This window comes from Tyto alba, unplaced genomic scaffold, assembly GCF_018691265.1.
Source record: "Tyto alba isolate M040663 unplaced genomic scaffold, T.alba_DEE_v4.0 Super-Scaffold_2, whole genome shotgun sequence".
NCBI lineage: Eukaryota > Metazoa > Chordata > Aves > Strigiformes > Tytonidae > Tyto > Tyto alba.
Window position 1 is genome coordinate 88,825,391 of NW_024881282.1, and position 9,189 is coordinate 88,834,579.

A 9,189-nucleotide genomic window follows, 5' to 3' on the forward strand; every position below is an offset into this window, starting at 1 on the left:
ACTGGGGTTTTGATTCAGCGTGTTGTAATTTCTGGACCCAAATTCACTTTTGCTTCAGTGAAAGCCAGGAAAACCACCACTAACATGTTTTCATTTAGGTGTTGTGTCCATTATTAATGTTTCTCCAATCTGTGTTGCTTCTGGCTCCCACATCATGGGAATTAGAGTTCTTCCCAACCTCATGGCACTGAGCTTTGGTTTCAGTGCGCTGCAGGACATGTGGGATTTTGAAAATTAAAGCTACCTGTCTATTTGGAAGAACTCTCATGGTCAAAGACCTTTGAAACCACAGCACGCCCTGAGTAACATGACATGACTTCACGTGGGCTCTAACAAGGTTTAGGGAAGTTGCTCCAAAATCCCTTCTGAGAGGGCTAGAAACCTTCTACTACCCTAAACTTTTTTTTTCCTCACATGGAATATACCCGTGTGCGGTTCTCATCCATCTCTTCCTGTGCAATGCTCTTTCTTCTGCTTTGCTTTTACTGTCTCCCCAAGTGTGTTCAGAGAACAGACACGGTGTCTAGGTCCACCTTATTTATTGCTCCACCTGTGATTTTCGTTCCCTCCTGTTACGGAGATTGATGATATATCATGCCACAGGATTTGGGCTCCTAGATTAGCGGATGGAAAATTAGTTCCACTGTTAGCACAGTCTGTGGCATGGCTTTAGCCCAAGCAAACTATCACACTCCCAAATAATGCACAGGTCCAGTCTGGGGCAAGCATGGAGCAAGGACCAGGCAATGTAGATATGATTCCTTTTTGGTGATGGGGGTATAAAGATAATTTAGCTCTGTGGACAGAAATTATATTGTATCTGTTGGCCTTGGGGCTAGAAGACATTTCCTTGGTCTGCTTTTTCTCTAACATAGGCATGACCTGACAACATTTTTTGGTTGGCCAGATCATCCGTAATCTCACATCCTCCTTGTCTCTGTGGGGATCCCACTGGCTCATGGTGGGGCTGTACAGCAGATGTCCTGCACCCCAGGGAGCTCTCTGCAGCAGACCCAGCACACGTTTAGCCTCTCTGCAGGCTGGTGTGCACAGGCTGCGGTTCTGGGGCTGTAATAGCTCAGCAAGGCTGCTGCAGTGAGGGCACAAGTTTCCTGGTGCTGTCATAACCTAAAGTCAAGAGGCCTTGGAGGCAGTAGATTTCTGCAAACTTCATGAATGCAAGTCAGGGTAGAAAAAATAAATGTTCTTTGCCTGCCCCATTGATGAAATGCTGTTATTAGACCCTAGAGAATCTGTGCCCGAGACAAAGGGCCAGGGAAGACCTGGCTCTGTTTGCTCTGAGTAAACTCAATTTATTCTCTTGCTGCTCCATTGCCTGGAATTTCTCTGTGCCTGGGTCCTGGGTTCACTTGTGTGGGTGGGGCTAATAAAAAGAGGCCATAAGCGGTCTAGACAGAGGTGGCCTCCTAAAGGCAATCAATCTTCATTAAACAGGCCTGAGCCCAGCAGCTGGACGATGAGCTAGGAGAGGAGCTATCTCTGGGTAGCACCACGTTTAACCCTTCAGCTCGCAGTACAGCTCCCTCCTGCCTTTTTTCACTGAAATGACCAATTTGAGATCTATTTCCTGTTTTGTACAGGGCGGTTATGGTGGGCTTTTGCACTGGTGAGGGTGGATGGATTATGGATGATCCTCGCTTGCCTTGAGATGAGGGGCGGAGAATTGGGAGAAAGGTTTGAAGGCAATGGGAAGGCTGGTGAGGGGTTCTCAGCAAGGCTGTGCTTGCTCCTAGTGCAGGGCACTTAGGCTCGTTTCCAGTTGTACGTAAATTACAGTCTTCCCCTTGTCTCCTGGGCTCATGGTAAAGCTTCCCTGCAGTTCAATCCCAAGGGAAACCTATTTGCTGACCATCTGAAGGCTCGAGCCCTCACCATCATCTCTGACCCGTATGGGAGGGAGCTAAGCTCAACTCTCTTGGGACACCAGCCATTCACGCTGTGCTGCAAAGCTCTCTAAGAAGGGTCTGATGCCAGGAAGGCACTGAGGGTTTCCAGGGCCTCTAAGTATTTGCCTTTATTGCTGGACCAACATTACATTTGCCTTTATTTCTTGACCAAGGTCTACGTTGAACTGAGCTGCCTTCTGTGTTAAGAGATGATCATGTGGATCTTCAGGTTTCTTCAGTCTCTCCATGAGCACAAGCACTTCACTACTATCCAGGCTGCACTGTTGGTGCTTAAATATTATTTCTGGTCTTGCCATTGATGTACAAATGAATCTTCCCATGTCCTAGAGATGGCAGTGGTGATATGAAAGAAACAGGCAACACTTCTCCCTGATTTTAAAACCTTTAATGTTTCTTCTTATACAAGAATTGAGGGGCAACAAATGAGACAAGCAGGATTGAGGTTGAAAACTAATGAAAGGACATAACATTTTCATGCAACATGTAGTAAACTTGTGGAACTCATTGCCACAGGACACTGGGAACACTAAAAATTTAAATGGTTTCCAAAGTAAGAAGATTCAGAGAATAAAAGTTTGTGCAGGGTATTGAATGCAAAGACACTTCCAAGATGCGGTCTGTGTCTCAGAAAGTCCCTAAGCTATAGGTCACTGGAGGCTGGAAAGATGGAGGTGTCTCCATGTGTTTGTCCTGCTCTTAGACTCTTGTTAACCATCTGATGTTGGCCATTGTAGGGAGCAAATGCTGCACTGGATGCCCCAACCTAATACTGCAGCTCTCATATCTTTCTTCATACTTTGCTCTCAACATCTGCTGTCTTTGCATAAATATTTCACTGGCACCAGCTGCAGCTCTCTGGCAGAATGAGAGTCAGCAGGGTTGACTCTCAGCTATCTTAGTTTTCCCAGAGTCTGCAGGATTTTCAATGTGTCCTCCAGAGAGGTTGGAGTTTTCATCTTCCCTTTTCAAGCTTCGTCTCAGTCTCTGGCGAGGCTTCAGAGGAGGAAGCAGTCTGAAATACATTACAGGTGCGTGGGTTGCTGAATTTCAGATGCCCCCCCTTCATTTTGCCTCTTATGGACAAGGTAAGTGAAAATGGAAGAGCTATATTGTAGTCACTGTGGGTCACAGTCCAAAGTGAGGAGATGAGATAATACAACTCTTATTTTGTTTCAGACTACTGCGAAAAATATTGCAAAGGGGGAAAGTGAGGGCTATTCTGTATCTTGTTATTGTCTCTGTGCTGGAGTTTTATGTGACCTTCTAATGAATGTTCAGTTTTGTAAATCCTACTTTTAGCAAAACATAGTTGGAAAAGGGCAAAAAAGAGGAGATCTGTGGCGTCCCCTAAATATTCCTTGGGATGGTTGGATGCAGGAGATGTGTGCTGGGTATGATGGATATTTAGGGATAATTTGCTCCCTTCCCCCCGCCCCCCCCCCCCCCCCATTATATCTAATCCTGCACCTTAATATTTACAGGATAGATAAAATCTGAAGTGGAGGCTTAAAATCTCAAGTATAAGAGTGGCTCTAATTATTTTTAATGATCACTGGCTATTGTTTCTATTTTCCTAAGTCAGAATTGCAGTCTACAGCTCTCAGCTGCACCTGGCTTGCAGTTGGGGTCCTGTACTAACATTGGTGACTGTCATCAAGGCTGTGGTAGCACAGGGGCTGTCAGGTAAGCAGGGTCCCCAGCTGTGGGGAGGAGAAAGCCAAAGACACCAGGCTGCCCAGTCTGCCTGTGCCCTACTGAGGAGTGGTGGGAGGCCAGGGAAGATGGTGCCGTTTCGCACCCTTCAGCCATGCAAGGTGTGCGGTCAAATGGCTTTTGCCCACGTGGAGAGTTTGATACGTGGCACCCCATTTTATCCTGACCCATTTCTTTCTCTTCTAAAGCAGCAGTCTCAGCCTGATGGTGTTTCATGACATAAATGGCTTTTATCCCTCTTTTCACCTCCACTGTCCATTTAATTCCCTGTATCGCTGCCACAACCACTTCTTCCCATGGTGGAGCAACACCAAGAGCCATGCAGTGACCCAAGGAAGGGTTGATAACAGAGAACACCCTTTCTCTGTTCAAGAAACATAGACAAGAAGGCAAGAAACCTATTATTCTTTTTCTTCTCGGCTTCTTTTAATTTGGACAATATGATCCAGAGCATAGTGCGATTTGACCCTATGCAGATTGGAGGGAACATCAGTTTGGCTGAAGGGTTTTGGGGTCCTTTTAGAACACATCCTCATCAGCCTCTATGTTTAAGGCACCACTACCTTTGGTCCTAATAATTTAGTTTCTTGATGCTGTAGACATGCCAGTATCCAGGGAAGCTACTCACTCCTGTGTATGGGAGTGCAGCATCTGTCAATCCACTTGATAGCTGACTTAGAGCCCTCCTTGCCAAGGTAAATTATCTGTAGAGAATCACTTTGAGTTTACTGTTACCTTTAAGTGCTTCCACAGGATCGTCAGGTTGCAGGTGTGTATATGCAAGTGTGAGACAGAAGTGCCAGCCCGGGTGAAAGGTGAGGATTTGCTCCTTCTGAAAGACTTCTCAAGTGAATGCAGCTGTGACAGGAATCTGCTGTGCTTTGGGGCTCTGTTTTGCTCTTGGCAAAATTAATGGTGCTGAGCAGAGCTACCCAACCTGGTTGTCCGACTGCTTGGGCATCATTTCACTAGTTACGCCTCACAGGCTGAGCACTGAAGGCTCCTCTTTGCTCACTTTGCAAAGGCACGAGTGCTGGAGTTGCTCTGGGAGCGCACTAAAAAGCTTTTGCTTTTCTTGCCTTGTAAGCTACAAGCACTCTCATCTGAGAAAAAAAAATAGGATGATTTTTAGGTAGGTCTTTGCTTGCTTTCTAGAACACAGGGGACTGCACAGCACTGCCCTGTACAGTCACTTACTCCTGCACGGCCTTTGTACATTCCTGCTGCCCACACTTCTCCCTCTGTGATCCCACTTCTAGGTTTGTGATTCCACATCCATTTTTGCTTCCAGGCTCATGACCCCATGTGGAAAACGCTGTCCTGCAGACACGGCACTTGAACACTCCCACTACAAGAGCAAGGAGCTTTTGGCTGAAGACAGGAAATCTGTCTTTGTCACACTATGGAAAGAAAACCTTTCGTTAACCCTTAGCCTGTAATGGTTTTAGCACTGCAGAGTGTAATGGTCTGGGAAAGATGCTTCATAGCCCAAAATCGTAGTGTTTTATCTTGCTTTCTTGCCATTGCCACCAGGTTAGACGTCTCCAGGCAGGCTACCATATTGACAATTCACGTGTCGTTAAGCCCAGCCTAACCCTTCACCCACCTTAGCCAGCTGTAGTGGAAGGGGCTTGATCCTTCCTACTGCAGCATAAGCCTGCAGTCAGTAAAATCCCAAGGGAGCAGGGACAGGACAGCTGGACAGTGGTGCAGCTGTGTCGCATGATGTATTTGCCATGCTGGCCATCAATAGCAGCTGGGGTAAAGCCTGCTCCAGGGCTTTCCAGGTATAATCTGTGACTGAGTGAAGTTCAGTGGGTATTGTCCACTAGAGCAAGGATGCTAATTGCTAGGATGGTAATTACCAATTTGTGGGATTATATTTAGTCCGGTGACTCCCAGTGCAGCACCTCTGAAGGGTGGAGGCTTCTGTTCTCTGTCCCTCTTCAGATGAAAAAGCTGTTCATTTCTTCTACGCCTGTTCTCAAAATTGCATAAACTTCTGGAACTTACCTAACGTTCAGCTGAGGCATGGGATTTTTTAAAAGTCTGGTCTAAATAATTAAAAATATGATCAAATGACACATGGTTTGAATCTGAGGCAACTCATCAGTGCATCTGGCTGCCTTCCATCCTTGGACTGCTGATAGTTAAGATGAAAGGTCCATTTTTGAGTGACTAGGCATGCTACATTCATTTCAACATCTGCTCATGATGGAGGCCCGGTCTCCATCACTCACCATTCATTTTGAGATCATCTTGATGGATAAGGTCAAACCACCAGAGCTCTCACTAATATTAGGGGGAATTTGGTGATCTTAGTAGTTGGTCCATATCTGAGTGGAGATGTTTAGAAGTTGTTTCTTTGTGTTCAATGAACTCATGAAAGTTCTCCCCAGGCAAGCCATGATCTACTGAATATTTTTGCCCCTGTTCTTCTGATCTGCCAGCTGCTGTCATTTTTAAGACCCATGGAGTTTTTAGGTGGTGACCACTAGGAATTGAAAGACAGTGACTTTTTGGACTTGAAGCATCTTGCAAGTGTTTGTGTCGGGGTTAGAGAAGGTCTTCTGCTTCTACCAAGTGTGTCCACATTGCCTTGCTAAAGGCTAGATGAACAGAGTAGGTGCATACCATAACCGCTTCCTCATCTGGTGAAACCCACCCAGCTGCTTTGGATTAGATGTCCCTAACAGAAAGCACACCACCAGGAAGCACAAAATGCTGCCATCACACGAGGAAACATCGTGTTATGTTCCCTGCGTAGCTGTCCCTGTGTAGTTTTGGGACTTACCACCTCTTCACTGCTGTGTTTCCAATTTTCTAACATCTGCTGTGTGTCCGATTGCCTGACGTGAGAGTGAACTGGGCTACCAAATGGTGCCAGTAATTGAAATGGGATGTGTGACCAGTACCACAGAGACTCCAGCCCAGCTTTCCCAGTCCCATCTCACTGTGGTATCCTGATGGCAAGGGACTATATCCCAGCAGGGTGTTTCCCTCTACCTCCTGCAGAGAATTCAGCTACAGTCAGTGAAATGTGCTCTGTATTATTTTCAAGGGGTAGGCATGGGGGAGATCTCTGATTCTTCTCATCGGGCTTAATTTCATTTATTTAGTAACTTCTTGTGTAGAGGATTTTTTTTTTTTTTTTTTAAATCTCAAGGCATTTTCTCCAGCCAGCATAGGCACAAGTGCCTTCCACATTGTGGGATTTAACTGAACAAGTGGTTCCTAATTAATCTGGAAATTAATAAGGAGTATTTCCCTCCAAGGTGTTGCCTTCACTGTTGAGTTTTCCCTTCTGTCTGGGTTCTCTGGGACCTACATGCTGCTTTTTGCTGTAGTTGGGATGTTTGGGCCAAGACACTCACAGACTCTTCTCTGCCTGCTGATTTCTGTGAAATTTAGTTTGGTATTTTGTAGGAAAGGTAGCAAAACCCCAAAGATCTAGATGTACAGATGGGTTGACCATACTTGCTTCATTCCCACAGGCAAATCATGCTAAGACTGTTTTCAAAGATTGTGACACTGAGGAAGGACTTGGGCCCCTTTAGTGGCAGCAGAAAGGGATGGATGAGACATGTGAAGATGTCTTTGCAGGTGTCTTTAACAGAGGAAGCAAAGGGCTCGTCCCTTCAGCTCCAGGTGACACTGCAAAAGAAGGGCAGGGGTTGAGACAGAGAGGCTGGGATGGGGAGGGAAATGCATATTTGCCTGCGGGAAGGGGCAGGGATCATGCTGGAATAGGAGCTACAGAGCATCTTGATCGCTTCCAGACAGCATGTGGGTACCTCCAGAGAGAGCTATATGTCAGTCTGGAGGTCTGACAGCATCACAAGAGATAAATGTCCTCTTCTTCCCCATGCAACCTCAGCACCAAGAGATGCTCCACATTGGTACTCCAGGTAATTTGCTGGAAGCCCATTCAGGCAGCGGTCCTTCACACTTGGCATCTCTCACCTTTCCAGCAGAAGGAGTGCTTGTGGTGGCACTGGTTTGAGGGTACAAACCATTTCCAAACATTTCATATACAGCTCTAAGGGTCTGCTTGGGTCATTCTTGGTGGTCAGTGCTTGCTGGGTTGTTATTGGGGAATACCGGACAAGGGAACATCAGTGCCCAAAGGTGTGGTCCTTTATTTCTGTACAGGGCAAGTCTGGCGTCCTATGGATCTGACACTGAGAAGAAAGTTTCTTTAGCTCAGTAGCTGATGAACCTGATACGCCCTAAGGAGGGAAAGTTTACATCTGAAGCCTGCCCACAAACACTATGTTTTAGACAGAAAAAAAATAAATCTGTGCTGAGTGGCATTAGCCTGAATCCAGAGGTGACCATCCATCCAAGTCACCGATGTTTCGTGAGGGTCTGGTTTGACCCAGGATGCACTCTGCTGATGTGACAACGCTTCTGACTCTTCACAGGGTGTTGCACGACCTACCTGGGTCCAGACAGCATTTAGAAGGAGGAGCAGGATGAGCTCTCTTCCCCTTTGAGCAGCCCTCCTGTCAGATATTGGGGGACCTTTCCTCCTTGGTCCATCACCACCTATGTGCAGGTGATATCTTAGCCACTGAATTCCCCTCACAAGGGGCATCAGATAGCTGAAAGGTGTTAATGGATTTCAGTTTTGAGCAGAGATGAACTGGAAGTCCAGAGAAGAGATATTTCATAACCTCTTGACAGCTCCCAGAGCCACGCTACAGTTGCTTTAATAGCTTGAACCTAAGCAGGAAGGTTACGAGAAGAAAGTATGTACAGGCTGGGTTTTGATCGCTCCCTGTTGAAAACAGCTAGCCTGTGACCTGGCACAGGCTGGAAGTGGTTGATTTGGTTCACATGCTCCAAACAATGCACGGGGAAGATGTGAGATATTAAAATGTTGAACCTTACATTTTTGCTGGGTTTCGTTCTTCTGCTTTCAGCCATCATCTTGACTCACCTCCCTTGCTGTGCAGTTTTGCTGTGGACTGGAAGGTGTGGTGCGTTGCCCTGAGGTGGGGCTGGCTGTGATTTCAAACATCTGGTGCCTTCAGCGCTCTCTCCCTCAAAAACAGAGCTCTGGGCAGGGATTACCCTGAAACTTGGCAGAGGAATGGTAGACTTTTTGGTGTTGATGATGAGCTAAGTGGGACATGAGCAGTTAAACCTGGTGTAAGTTGGTGGGGGGAGGTGCTCAGATGCTTCCAATGGGGACCATACCCTCAGCTGGTGAAAACTGAACATCTGTTGGCCACCATCGAGATGCCCCAGGCTGTGGGTGCTGGCTTGAGTATGCATTCATTGCATGAATTTGAGGGCAAACACAGCTGCCCTCCCCATCCCACAGGGACGGACTTCTTGGTGAGTCACTTCCCAGCCCTTCTCCAGGGCATATGTGAAGACAGGGAGATGTATGACCCTTCCCACCACTTCCATCCATATGCCCTGGAACAAGAGGAGGCTTTGAGTGATCAGGTTTTTAATACTTTCCTTTTGGGTGTAGAAAAGCAGGGGCTGCAGGCTGCTGAAATGTGTGGTTTGACAGGGAAGATAAATGGACTTGCTG